This window comes from Mobula birostris, chromosome 28 (genome assembly GCF_030028105.1).
Source record: "Mobula birostris isolate sMobBir1 chromosome 28, sMobBir1.hap1, whole genome shotgun sequence".
Lineage (NCBI taxonomy): Eukaryota > Metazoa > Chordata > Chondrichthyes > Myliobatiformes > Myliobatidae > Mobula > Mobula birostris.
The window spans coordinates 25,581,502-25,594,417 of NC_092397.1; the positions used below are offsets into that span (position 1 = coordinate 25,581,502).

At 45.9% G+C, this 12,916-nt stretch overlaps 1 protein-coding gene across 1 annotated transcript in view; it reads right to left on the reverse strand.

Moving 5' to 3' along the window:
- LOC140189166 (uncharacterized) overlaps positions 1 to 12,916 on the reverse strand; it is a 751,862-nt gene that overhangs the window by 428,324 nt on the left and 310,622 nt on the right. The window lies entirely within an intron of this gene.

The window sequence follows — 12,916 nt, forward strand, 5'->3', positions numbered from 1 at the left end:
CCTTCGGGTCCTCTCTCCACAGAGCGCTCTCAGTAAGAAATCGAAACAAGTTTCAACACCAGCAGGAATATAAACCCCCTTGGCCACTGTACACTGGAGTTGCACAAACTTCCTGGAAGAGAATGAGGCTAATCAGAAGGGTTCCAAAGGTGATCATAGAGTCGTATGTAACTCCTGCCCAAACTTCTTAACTTTAACAGCTTCTAACGGGATCTGCACGGATAAAATCGACGATGTTTTGCATTACTTCAGTCCAATAATGACACAAGTTCCTCGCCTCTCGGCCAACAGGAAGTTTAATGCTGTTCAGATTTGAAAGGCCATGATGCAGCTTGCTGCCACTTTGTTAGAAATGTCTTTGATGACCAGACTTGTATTATGTAGCACTACAGCAATGTTGTTAGCCGATCACTGCAACACTGGGGTCATACTGATGTTCTCACGATCCCGTCCGGTAGGTCCCCAGAACAGGAACACTACAATCCAGTTACAGTCATCAGTCTCCTTCGTCCTTCAATGCTGACAGGTGTTAGTATTTGCTGCTACATGCACCAAAGAACAATAACCGCTTGACAGCTCTTGTTCAGACCAAATACCCCATTTAAAGGCAAAGGGATACCCTTGGCAAACAACAGTAGGCCTGCCAGCCAATACTGTAAGTGCCATTAACAGAAGTTGCAGGATCACTGGTGACATGGACATTGCACGTAGTGTCACCTAAATCTGATCACATCACCCCGTAGTTGCAGTAACAGACTTCACCCTCATCCTCATGAAGCAGTTTCCGAGCTGAAGATTTACGTGATCCATGATGAGAAGTTTATTGCCATCGTTCAAAGCAGTTCCATTGGCAAGTGTGATTTCTCTGGGTAGTGCGGTCCAGTGCTCCCTTCACAGCTCTAATCTTCTTCTCAGAGTGGTAAACAGAAACAAACTCAGTACAATTGAGGGGTAGAGACTGCACTGTTAACCCACTTTCCGAATGTATGGGCCCCCTATAGCACACTTAACAACTCGACTGGTTAGTACCAACATGCATTCATAACTAATGTCATGTTGCCTGAGTGGAACGGGAGCTGTGCTGCCTCATCTGTGACATGAGGTGCACAAACCACACATCCACAGTACCGGATCAGGAGAAGAAGCCGTCAATTCCAAACAGTGACACGCGGGGTCAGGAGGCACTTTACAGCAGGCAGCATTATATAACTGTAGAAGCTCTACAGCAGAGTTTGGCAAAGGATTATTTAGAGTAAACTTTGTAGTCTGTGCTGCTGGTGGCAGTAGAGGCCGAAAGTGACTGGTATCAAAGCGGCCTCGGTACAGTCGGCATCTTTGAGCTCAGTGACCAGACTGTCCATAAACAAAGTGCACCTCTCACTGACGTCTCCATCCTTTACCCCTACCGTGTCCACCACCAACATCCCCATGTTTGTTAAAGTGAATCAAAGAACTGCAAAATCCATACATTTAGAATAGTTTTTTTTATTATTTTCTAAATAACGCTGTACGCTGTGCGAAACCAAAATAATACGACTCACAAGTTGCTGACAAGTCAAATGCATATAAAGTGGGTAATGTTGAAACTAAGTTTAGAGTGAAATTGTAAACAGAACTTAATCTAGTAATGATCAGCAACTGTGTGGTCGCTGTCATTTTTTTATTACATATAAAATAGAACACAAGTTAAAATAACATTTCAAATGTATAGGGCAGCTGTCACAATGTTTTTATGCAACGTCAATGTTAATGAGAGAGGATGGTAGAGCAGTCCACGGAGTCTTCAGTCATCACACAAATATTATGCATTCCCTTAGCATATTGAATCACTTGATTTCATCTGGATCTATTGAAAACCAGACAGAAACTTACTTAACTCTTTCACCTCAATCAAGTAACAGTCTATATTTCCCCTAACCTGGGCTGTGACTCATTTACAATAATATTCATTACGTTAGAGTAAATCTATGTACGTCTGAAACACTTCATTACCGCATACCATTTTAGTTCAGTGCATAAAAGTCAACACATCGTTCATCTCACATAGTGTTATTGACAGCCTCTGACTGTGGTTTACACCAGCCTCATCGTGTACTCAGGGGGACTACTTGGGTGGGCTTTGTTGTAACTGTGCCTGGGGAAGCTGGGATACAGCGGGTTATAGACATTACTTGCTGCTCAGGCTCTGCTACCAGTTGTTTCTTGTTAAACCCTGAGGTAGACTGCTCTTTCTGTGCCTTTTCATTCTCTAACTTTAGTTCACATTTTCTGCTCTTACTGTGAGAATCATATAACTATTCTTTGCATTTCACTCTTCCAGTAAACAATCACAGGGCATCTGGTAGCTTTCTTCCATTTTTCTCCTTCTATCTACACTTTTGCAGGCACTCGCTTCTTCCATTCCACCCACTTCTCAACATATCTCGTACTTTCTGCTCCATAACGTGCCAACACACACGCCACCGGAGTCCTCCTGATGTCCAGGACCGGGACTGTCACGTGACCATTCAGACACACAATCCAGGCACTCACTCATACTTCAGAATTCACTTTCTCACTCAGTCGCTTCTTTCATACATCATGGGATCGAATCCATCCCAAGGTAGTCTCTATCCATCATGCACCAAAGGGATTCACTCCAGCATGAGGCATCCTCTTTTCCCAACGACTCATGAGATTCAGCCCGGCCCGAGGCAGCTACTGTTTCCATCTGTTCACTCACCTGATTCAAGCCCATCTAATGCCCCTGTTTTACTGTTGCAGCTTTCCCACATTTGACAAAGGTGATCGACTACTCCACACAGGAGGAATTCTGTGTGAGGACTGATCGGCGACTGGGGCTGAATTGCTTTCTCCTGCACAACAATGTTAAGGGTTCGGTATCCCGGAGGAAACTCCCTGTACCCATCATCACCGATTAGCTGTAATCTGCAAACTCGCACTCGTTCTTCAATCAAACCTCAGTTACCTGTGCACAGGGAGAACAACATGGCCTCGGAACCAAACTGTTGTGAAGCTTGAAGAAAGAAATGCCATTTTTTACAGACTTGTTTATTCGGGGACTGATAATGGCAAAATGGTAATCTGTCCCTCCTCCTCCACCCTCAATCCCCGCTTTCGGCAGCGATTGCTCCCGATGCGACTCCCTTGTCCACTTGTTGCTCCCTACTGATCCCCCTCCTGGTGATTATCCTTGCAAACGGAACAAGCGCCATTCCCGCCCCTACACCACCTCCCTCACTACCACTCATTGCCCCAAGCAATCTGAGGCGACACTTTCACCAGCAAGTATGTTGGTGTTGCCTACCGTATCCCATGGTCACGGTGTGGTATCCTGTATATCAGAGAAAACTGACGTAGTTTGGAATACCATCTCGTCAATCATCTTCGCTCCATCGGGCAGAAAACGTGGGATCTCCCGGTTGTCACACATTTCAATTTTACCATCTATTCCCATTCCGACATGTCAGACCATCGCCTCCTCTATTACTGCCATGAGTCCACACTCGGGTTGGAGGAGCAACACCTCATAGTCCGTGTGGGTAGGCTTCAACCTGATGGCATGAACATGGATTTCTCAAACTTCTGGTAATTGCCCTCTCCTCTCCATCACCATTCCCCATTCTCCACTCCTGTTTTCTCTCTTACCTTATCTCCTTACCCATTGCTCGCTCTTTCTTTCATGGTCTTCTATTCATTGCTATCACATACCCCCAATCCGTTTATCTCTTTTACCAATCAATTTCCCAGGTCTTTAATTCACCCCGCCCCCATTTCACCTGTCACCTACCACCTTGTATTTCTTCCTCATCTCCCCACCTTCTTAATCTGACCTCTTTCTTTCCAGTCCTAGTTAAGGCTCTCAGCCCAAAACGTCAACTGTTTACTCTTTTCCATAGATGCTACCTGGCCTGATGAGCTCCTCCAGCATTGTGTGTGTTGCTTTGTTTTGGATTTCCAGCATTTTCAGATTTTTTCGTGTTTGCAATGGGACCTGTTTTAGTTCAAATTCCTTATTTCCTTGTTTAATAAACATTCAAACTAAAATAATACAGTATTAATAGCCAAAAGAGTCTGCACATTAATGACCAATGATAATTCAGATTTAGTAAACAACTGTTACACTATAATCTGTTATTTGTATCGTTATCTTGTCTTGGTATGTAAGTGGATCCAGTCCGCTTCTGTGCAAAGGGAAGCTTTGCGTTTCAAAGACCTTTCTTGCCGAGACTGACTGCACACTATCTGAAAACTATTCTTACCTGAGCAATAACGTATCTCTTGCCTTGCTGTAACTTGCTCTGGTTCACCCACTGAAATGTCCGTCACCTGGCTCATTTCCGGGAACGGGATACAGTGCATAACCTCCCCGCTACTTGTACCACGCACAAACTGCTTAAAGAAACCCTTTTAGACATGGCTAACAAATACTGCCGATCGAATCTTTTGCTCCATTGGAGTTCCCAGTCAGTGTTGGAGCGGTTCATAGGTCAAGAGTTCGAAGTACATTTATTATCGAAGTATGTATACATTATACAACCTTGAGATTAGTCTTCTAACAAGCAGCTACGAAGCAAAGGAAACCCCAAAATAACATATAAAAAAGACCATCAAACACAAAATGTGCAGATTGAGAAAAAAAAAGCGCAAGCAAACAACATTCGGAACTGACGTCCGCTGGCGAGCTCACAGTTCAGCGCAGAGCCGAGTGAACTTGGCGGAGCAGTGATATCCCTTGCCTCAAGCCCTGACACCCAGGTATTTTCAATTTGGCCCGGCACTTAAATCGATGGCCAAACGTCGACTCAATACGCTCTAAGGCCTGAACCTCGTCGCCTCGATTCGGCGTGTAACCGGTCCTCGAGTCGTCACGTCGATTGAGTCTCCGTCCAAACACCAAGTTCAGTCGAATCGGTATGCGCTGGTGCCCGAACCTCACCACCTCCATTCGGCCTTCGGCACGGCACTTAAATTGATCCAACCTCGAGTCCGCCTCGGTTCTGCCACGCGATTTACTCTAAAATCCTAAGGGAAGTTATAGATTATTAATTGTAGTGATCGTTTGCCAGAAGAAGTTGAATTAAAAAACAAATCCTGTTTCATTAGCCACCTGCCGGAAATGGCTTAATTTCACCATCACCATCTTAAACCGGTTCCGACTCAACACTGACAGTGATTATCCTGAAGTCACCCAGAGAGATAACGCTGTTTTTGCTCCATTCTATAATCCGTCTCTGTGACCGATGGAGATGAGTCTGTATAGCATAAACCCGTCAGATTGGTTGCACTGACCTTAATTTAAGTTGTACTCTATAGACTCTCTCTTAATGCTTCTCACATTGAACTGAACACATCTCAATCCATCTGTCTTGTTGTCTATATCCCCGAGCTCCTGCCCATTCATCCTTGCAATATTACTGATCAGGGCATCTAACTTAGATTCAATCCCTCCATTCAGTGACTGGTGTTCTGGTTCATATTCCCCTGTCGGTCTCGTTTCAACCCTCCCGGGGAGCAGTAATGAACTTTATGATACTGACTCCCCTCCAGTGAAGGTGCAAACTACCCCTCTTGTACAATTCATCCCTGCACCAGGAGAAGTCCCAGTGATATGGGGTAAATGCAAGCACGTTTTTCCCTCGGAGGCTGGGTGGGACTCAACTGGAGATCATGGGTTAAGGCTGGTTGGTGATAAAGTTTAATGAGAACACAAGTGGAAAATTCTTCACTCAGATGTGGGTGTTGGAAGGAGCTGCCAACACAAGTGGAGCATGGAAGTTTGATGTCAACTTTTAAGAGAAGTTTGGATCAGTACATGGATGGTAGGGTATGGGGGGATATGTTCCCAGTACAGGGCGATGGGAGTGGGCAGTTCAAATTATTTGGCACAGACTAGATGGACCGAATGACCTGTTTCTCTGCTATACTTTTCAATGGAGGTTTCATTCTATGATCCAGAATCCTGAAACCTGCCCCTGCACCAGCTCCTCGATCACACATTCACCTGCTCTAAATTTCTGTTCCCACCTCCACTACCACACGGTACCGGGAGTAACCGGGATATTACAGCCCTTTAGGCCCTGCCTTCACCTTCTTCCCTGACTCTCTATATTCACACTACAGGGCAACATATCTTTTCTACCTGTCCATTGGTACCGACGTCAGCCACCACCTCCGGCTGAATGAATACTGACCCCCTTGAGTGATTTCTATAGCTGCTCGGAGACATCCGTGACCGTGGCACCAGGGAGGGGACACCCAGGTTTATGACGGCGCCGGTGAAGCACAGCGAACACTTGTCGGTATCAAACAAAACACGAACTACTTTATGAATCACACATTCTCAGGTAAACTATCACTGCAATCAATAGGCTGTTGCTTGCCATTCGGAGTTGAGCTTTTCAGCCGCCTATACGAACTGTCATTTCTCCAGTGCGAACTGCAGTGTTGAAGATGCAGGACGGTTGTGCGTGGCTCATACGGAGCGAATCGAGGCGACGGGGCCCGGGCCGGAGAGTGGGACAATGTTTGGCCACTCCTGGAGCAGACTTGGAGGTGATTGGATGTGAGAGAACTGAGGAGAGACAAGCGGTGGCAATGTAGAGTAGAGGTGCGGGGCCTGGGCCCAGGCCTGCGAGCTAGCAAACACCTGAGTGATCGATCTAAGTGCCAGGTCACCGTGTCGAGGCCGGAGCAAGGGATGGGCCAGTTCGCTGGCTGCTCAGCGAGGTTTACTCGTCTCTCCACTGAACTGATGGTCTGGCCTGCAATTAACGGGCTGCTGCAGGGGCTGCAGTGATGACTGGCCTCACAACACTTGGCTCACTCTTGTGAACTTCAGTTGTCTGCTGGCCTTTGTTGTTTATACTATTCGTTTTTATTTTCCTGCACACTGGGTGTTTGATGGCCTTTTTTAATGGATTCCATTAGGGTTCTCTGTTCTCTGGCTGCCTGTCGGGAGACTAACTTCCAGATTGTATATGGTATGTATACTTCCATCATAAATGTACTTTGAACTTTGCTCAGCATCGTTTTGTGGATAGTCGGCGACAATCGAGTTACCCAGCACTATCGTCAGGCCTGAGCTGGCTGTTACCAAGTGAGCCCCAGAGCCACTCTCAGCTCCTCAGCTTCTCTTCCTTTCCGAGGAAAACAAAGTCAAACCATCCAGTCTCACCTCATCACGGAAAGGCCACATCCCAGACAACATTCTGGTGAATCTGCTCTACACTGTCAGGGAGGTTCATTGCTGCTCCCCGGGGCTGGCGGGGGGATGGGGACCAGAGCACCAGGTCACAGATTACAGTGCAATCATATTCGTCCAAGAGTGTGTCCACCAGAACTGCAGGCAGTCCTCCAGCGGTGTGGGAAACCAAATATTATCACGCTGGTGCCTGAAACCTCTTTGTTAATGTAATATCTCTTTATTTTCTGTCATTAACTGCCACACCACCCACTAGACTCACAGTTCTTTCCCGATGTAATTAAATTTTTCAGCGAGAAATCAGCTAATATTCCAAAATCTCGGCATTAACATTTTCCTGATGAGGGTTCGACCCAAATCGGCGTCTATTTCTTACCTCACCGACAGTCCAGTAGACAATTGTATATCTCTGTTTAGTTTTATATCTCACTCGTTACTTCCCTTTTTAAGCTTTTGTTATTTTCCCTTCCCTGGGCCCAGTGTGGAAATGAGGCTTCTTCCACACATATCCTCTCCCCGCCCTGGTCGAGCCTTTTTCATGATTTATTTGTAATATTTGCTGGATTCCCATTGGCTGCTCTGATTGACAATTTATTCTGCCCCCCCCCACCCCGAAGCTGGCACTAACTGTCACGTGATACCCAGTGACTAACGAGTACAGTAGTTTAATGGTGACGTCACAGAGAACGCGCGCTGATCACGAGGCTCGTTCCCTTGGCAACGGGCCGGGGCGCGGGAATGGAGAGAGACCGGAGAGGGGCAGAATAAATGTGAAACGTGTTTACAAAGATACATAGCCTAGACGAACAACACACACACAATGCCTGTGGAAATCAGCAGGCCAGGCAGCATCTATGGAAAGGAGTACCGTCGATGTTTCGGGCCGAGACCTTTCGGCGGTTTGTGAAAGACTCGACTATATAGGGGATGAGTATTTTAGGAGACGAGAGCATATTTTGATGGACAATGTGAAGATCTAAGGGAAACGAGACGTTTGAGAGTGCCTTGGATGATGACTTTAAGTTGGATTAATTGAAATCTGTTGTCAATAGGGCAACTACTACAGCCCAGGATAGGATAAGGGAAGCTATCATATACTCCATCTGCCCGAGACAGCCCGAAAGAGGTTCTTTGAGTTTTATAAGAAGATCTGGAAGTTAGAGATGTTTCCAGGAGACTGGAAAAGGGCTGCAGTGTTGTCCATTCTTTGTTTTAGAGACGAGAGAATTACTTCATCACAACAAAATTAACCTTAAACCTATGTCCTCTTGTGGCAATCATTTCAGCCCTGGGGAAAAGCCTCTGACTATCCACAGGATCAACGCCTCTCATCATCTTATACACCTCTATCAGATCACCTCTCATCCTCCGTCGCTCCAAGGAGAAAAGGCCGAGTTCACTCTGCCTATTTCCATAAGGCATGCTCCCCAATCCAGGCAACATCCTTGTAAATCTCTTGTGCACCCTTTCTATGGCTTCCACATCCTTCCTGTAGTGAGGCGACCAGAACTGAGCACAGTTCTCCAAGTGTGGTCTGACCAGTGACCTATATATCTGCAACACTACCTCTCGGCTCCTAAATTCAATTCCACGGTTGATGAAAACCAATACACCGTACGCCTTCTTAACCACAGAGTCAACCTATGCAGCTGCTTTGAGTGTCCTATTTGACTCGGACCCCAAAATCCCTCTGATCCTCCACACCTTCAAGAGTTTTACCATTAATACTATATTCTGCCATCATATTTGGCCGACAAAAATGAACCACTTCACACTTATTTGGGTTGAACTCCATCTGCCACTGCCCAGCCCAGTTTTGCATCCTCAAAAAATTCAATCAGGCTCGTAAGGCATGACCTGTCCTTGACAAAGCCATGCTGACTACTCCTAATCATATTATACCTCTCCAAATGTTCACAAGTCCTGCCTCTCAGGATCTCCTCCAACAACTTACCAATTATTGAAGTAAGACTCACTGGTCTATAATTTTCTGGGCTATCTCTACTCCCTTTCTTTAAAAAAAGCACAACATCAGCAATCCTCCAATCATCCGGAACCTCTCCCGGCCCCATTGATGATGCAAAGATCATCGCCAGAGGCTCAGCAATCTGCTTCCTCGCCTCCCACAGTAGCCTGGGGTACATCTCATCCTGTCCCGGCGACTTATCCAACTTATAGCCTTCCAAAAGCTCCAGCACATCCTCTTTCTTAATATCTACATGCTCAAGCTTTTCAGTCTGCTGCAAGTTATCACTACAATCACCAATATCTTGTTTCATGCTGAATGCTGAAGTAAAGTATTCATTAAGTACCTCTGCTATTTCCTCCTGTTCCACACATACTTTCCCACTGTCACACTTGATAGGTCCTCTTCTTTCATGCCTTACCCTCTTGCTCTTCACGTACTTGTCGAATACCTTGGGGTTTTCCTTAATCCTGCCCGCCAAGGCCTTCTAATGGCCCCTTCTGGCTCTCCGAATTTCCTTCTTAAGCTCCTTCCTATTAGACTTATAATCTTCTATAACTCTAACATTACCTAGCTCTCTAAACCTTTTGTAAACTTTCCTTTTCTTCTTGACTAGATTTATTACAGCCTTTGTACACCACGGTTCCTGTACCCGACCATAACTTCCCTGTCTTCGTATCTTTTACTTGGATACTGTAACTTGTATGTTTTACAACTGAGCATTGTTTTTTTCTTTTGGCCAGTCATTCAGAGTGGTGGTGGGTTGTGAAGAAATGTCATCAGAGTTTGCAGACGCCTCACACCCAGGAGGGTGTTATGAGTCCAATTTTGTTTAAACTGAGGATTAATGATATTTTGATGGTATTGGGTTCGGATAGATGGAGCTAGTCAGGCTGGGAAGACTGTCCAACTAAGAAAGGGAAGACTCTGATTTCAAACTCCTCTGCCTTGCGGCCATAGCCACTCATGGAAAAGGCTTCGGGAGTAAACCCTAAAGACAAATCTAGAGCTGACGTCCCTAAGGCAGTCCGACGTTGCCTTCAACCTCGTTCTGGAAACTCCTGCGACGACACTGGTGCCAAGCTGTATCGGTCCTTGCCCTTCCCTTGGACAACATCGGTGTCGTGGAGAGGGGAGACTTGCTGCATGGGCAACTGCCGGCCTTCCATAGAACTTTGCCCAGGCCTGCGGCCTGGAGAGGAGAAGCTAGACTTTCCAGGAGCAGATCCATGGACTTGCGAGACGAACGGATGCCACCGATGGTGTTGGGGCTGGGCTTGGTCTGGCTTTATGTGCAGATGATGGGGTCTGTGGGAAAGGGGTTACAATGCCGCCTATGTGGTACGCTCTGTACAAACAGTGTTAACAGCAACGGAAGAATAGTCTCTGGACAGGGTTTTAAATTTTCTGTGTCCAAATCAAAATGCGTGTGTTTACTCGGAAACATAGTGCGGATTATATTCACTTTACTGTGTGTGACTGTTTGCTGTCGAGTGTTCCTGTATTTAAATATATCGGGCTTTGGCTGATGTGCAGAGCAAATGTAAAGTGTTTGGAGGATAAATGTAAGCAGGTCATTAACTTTATGCACTGTGTGGCTGGATATGACTGTGGATCTTCCAGGGTGTTTAATTTATAGAAAGACAGCTCGTTCAGTTTTATATAGGTTGGATGTTCTACAGACCAGTACACTTTGAATCTGTAATGGAGCGTTGCGGACCACAGCTAAAGATGCATCGGAGGTTAAACAAGGCGAGATGTCTCTTGACCTGCCGGGAGAAAAAAACAATGAGCCTTGCAAACTGGACTTGCTCAATAGGATGAGGACGTCACGTCTGACTAATTCTGTTATAATGAGTTGCTGGAAATATACCAGCAGAGCTGTTAAAAGTTTTCTGCAGACACTTAGAGAATAACTGTGGGACTATGGTCTTGGGGATTTGTGGACAAGTGGCCTGGCCAGGAGGTCCATCATGGACATTTCCAGATGTGAAAATTAATTTGACATTTCTAGAGGATAAACAAATTAAGTGTGTTAAATGTGTCCAGGACAGATTCCTGTCACAGTATGTGAACAGGCCGACTAGGGGGAATGCCATACTAGATCTAGTACTTGGTAATGAACCGGGTCAGGTCACAGATCTCTCAGTGAATGAGCAGCTGTGGGACAGTGACCACCGCTCCCTGGCCTTTAGCATTATCATGGAAAAGGATAGAATCAGAGAGGACAGGATTTTTTTTCTTAATTGGGGAAGGGCAAATTATGAGCCTATAAGGCTAGAACTTGCGTGTGTGAATTGGGATGATGTTTTTGCAGGGAAATATACTATGGACATGTGGTCGATGTTTAGAGGTCTCTTGCAGGATGTTAGGGATGAATTTGTTCCGGTGAGGAAGGTAAAGAATGGTAGGGTGAAGGAACCATGGGTGACAAGTGAGGTGGAAAATCTAGTCAGGTGGAAGAAGGCAGCATACATGCGGTTTAGGATGCAAGGATCAGATAGGTCTATCGAGGAATATAGGGAAGCAAGAAAGGAGCTTAAGAAGGGGCTGAAAAGAACAAGAAGGGGGCTTAAGAAGGCTTTGGCAAGTAGGGTAAAGGAAAACCCCAAGGCATTCTTCAATTATGTGAAGAAAAAAAGGATGACAGGAGCGAAGGTAGGACCGATTAGAGATAAAGGTGGGAAGATGTGCCTGGAGGCTGTGGAAGTGAGCGAGGTCCTCAATGAATGTTTCTCTTCGGTGTTCACCAATGAGAGGGAACTTGATGATGGTGAGGACAATATGAGTGAGGTTGATGTTCTGGAGCATGTTGATATTAATGGAGAGGAGGTGTTGAAGTTGTTAAAATACATTAGGACAGATAAGTCTCCGGGGCCTGACGGAATATTCCCCAGGCTGCTCCACGAGGCGACAGAAGAGATTGCTGAGCCTCTGGCTAGGAGCTTTATGTCCTTGTTGTCCACGGGAATGGTACCGGAGGATCGGAGGGAGGCGAATGTTGTCCCCTTGTTCAAAAAAGGTATTGGGGTAGTCCGGGTAATTATAGACCAATGAGCCTTACGTCTGTCGTGGGAAAGCTGTTGAAAAAGATTCTTAGAGATAGGATCTCTGGGCATTTAGAGAATCGTGGTCTGATTAGGGACAGTCACCATGGCTTTGTGAAGGGCAGGTCGTGTCTAGCAAGCCTCATAGAGTTCTTTGAGGAGGTGACCAGGCATATTGATGAGGGTAGTGCAGTGGATGTGATCTAAATGGATTTTAGTAAGGCATTTGACAAAGTTCCACACAGTAGGCTTATTCAGGAAGTCAGAAAGCATGGGATCCAGGGAAGTTTGGCCAGGTGGTTTCAGGATTGACTTGCCTGCAGAAAGAAGAGAGTCGTGGTGGAGGGAGTACATTCAGATTGGAGGATTGTGACTAGTGGTGTCCCACAAGGATCTGTTCTGGGACCTCTACTTCTCATGATTTTTATTAACGACCTGGATGTTGGGGTAGAAAGGTGGGTTGGCAAGTTTGCAGACGACACAAAGGTTGGTGGTGTTGTAGATAGTGTAGAGGATTGTCAAAGATTGCAGAGCGACATTGATAGGATGCAGAAGTGGGCTGAGCAGTGGCAGATGGAGTTCAACCCGGAGAAATGTGAAGTGGTACACTTCGGAAGGACAAACTCCAAGGCAGAGTACAAAGTAAATGGCAGAATACTTTGTAGTGAGGAGGAGCAGAGGGATCTGTGGGTACATGTC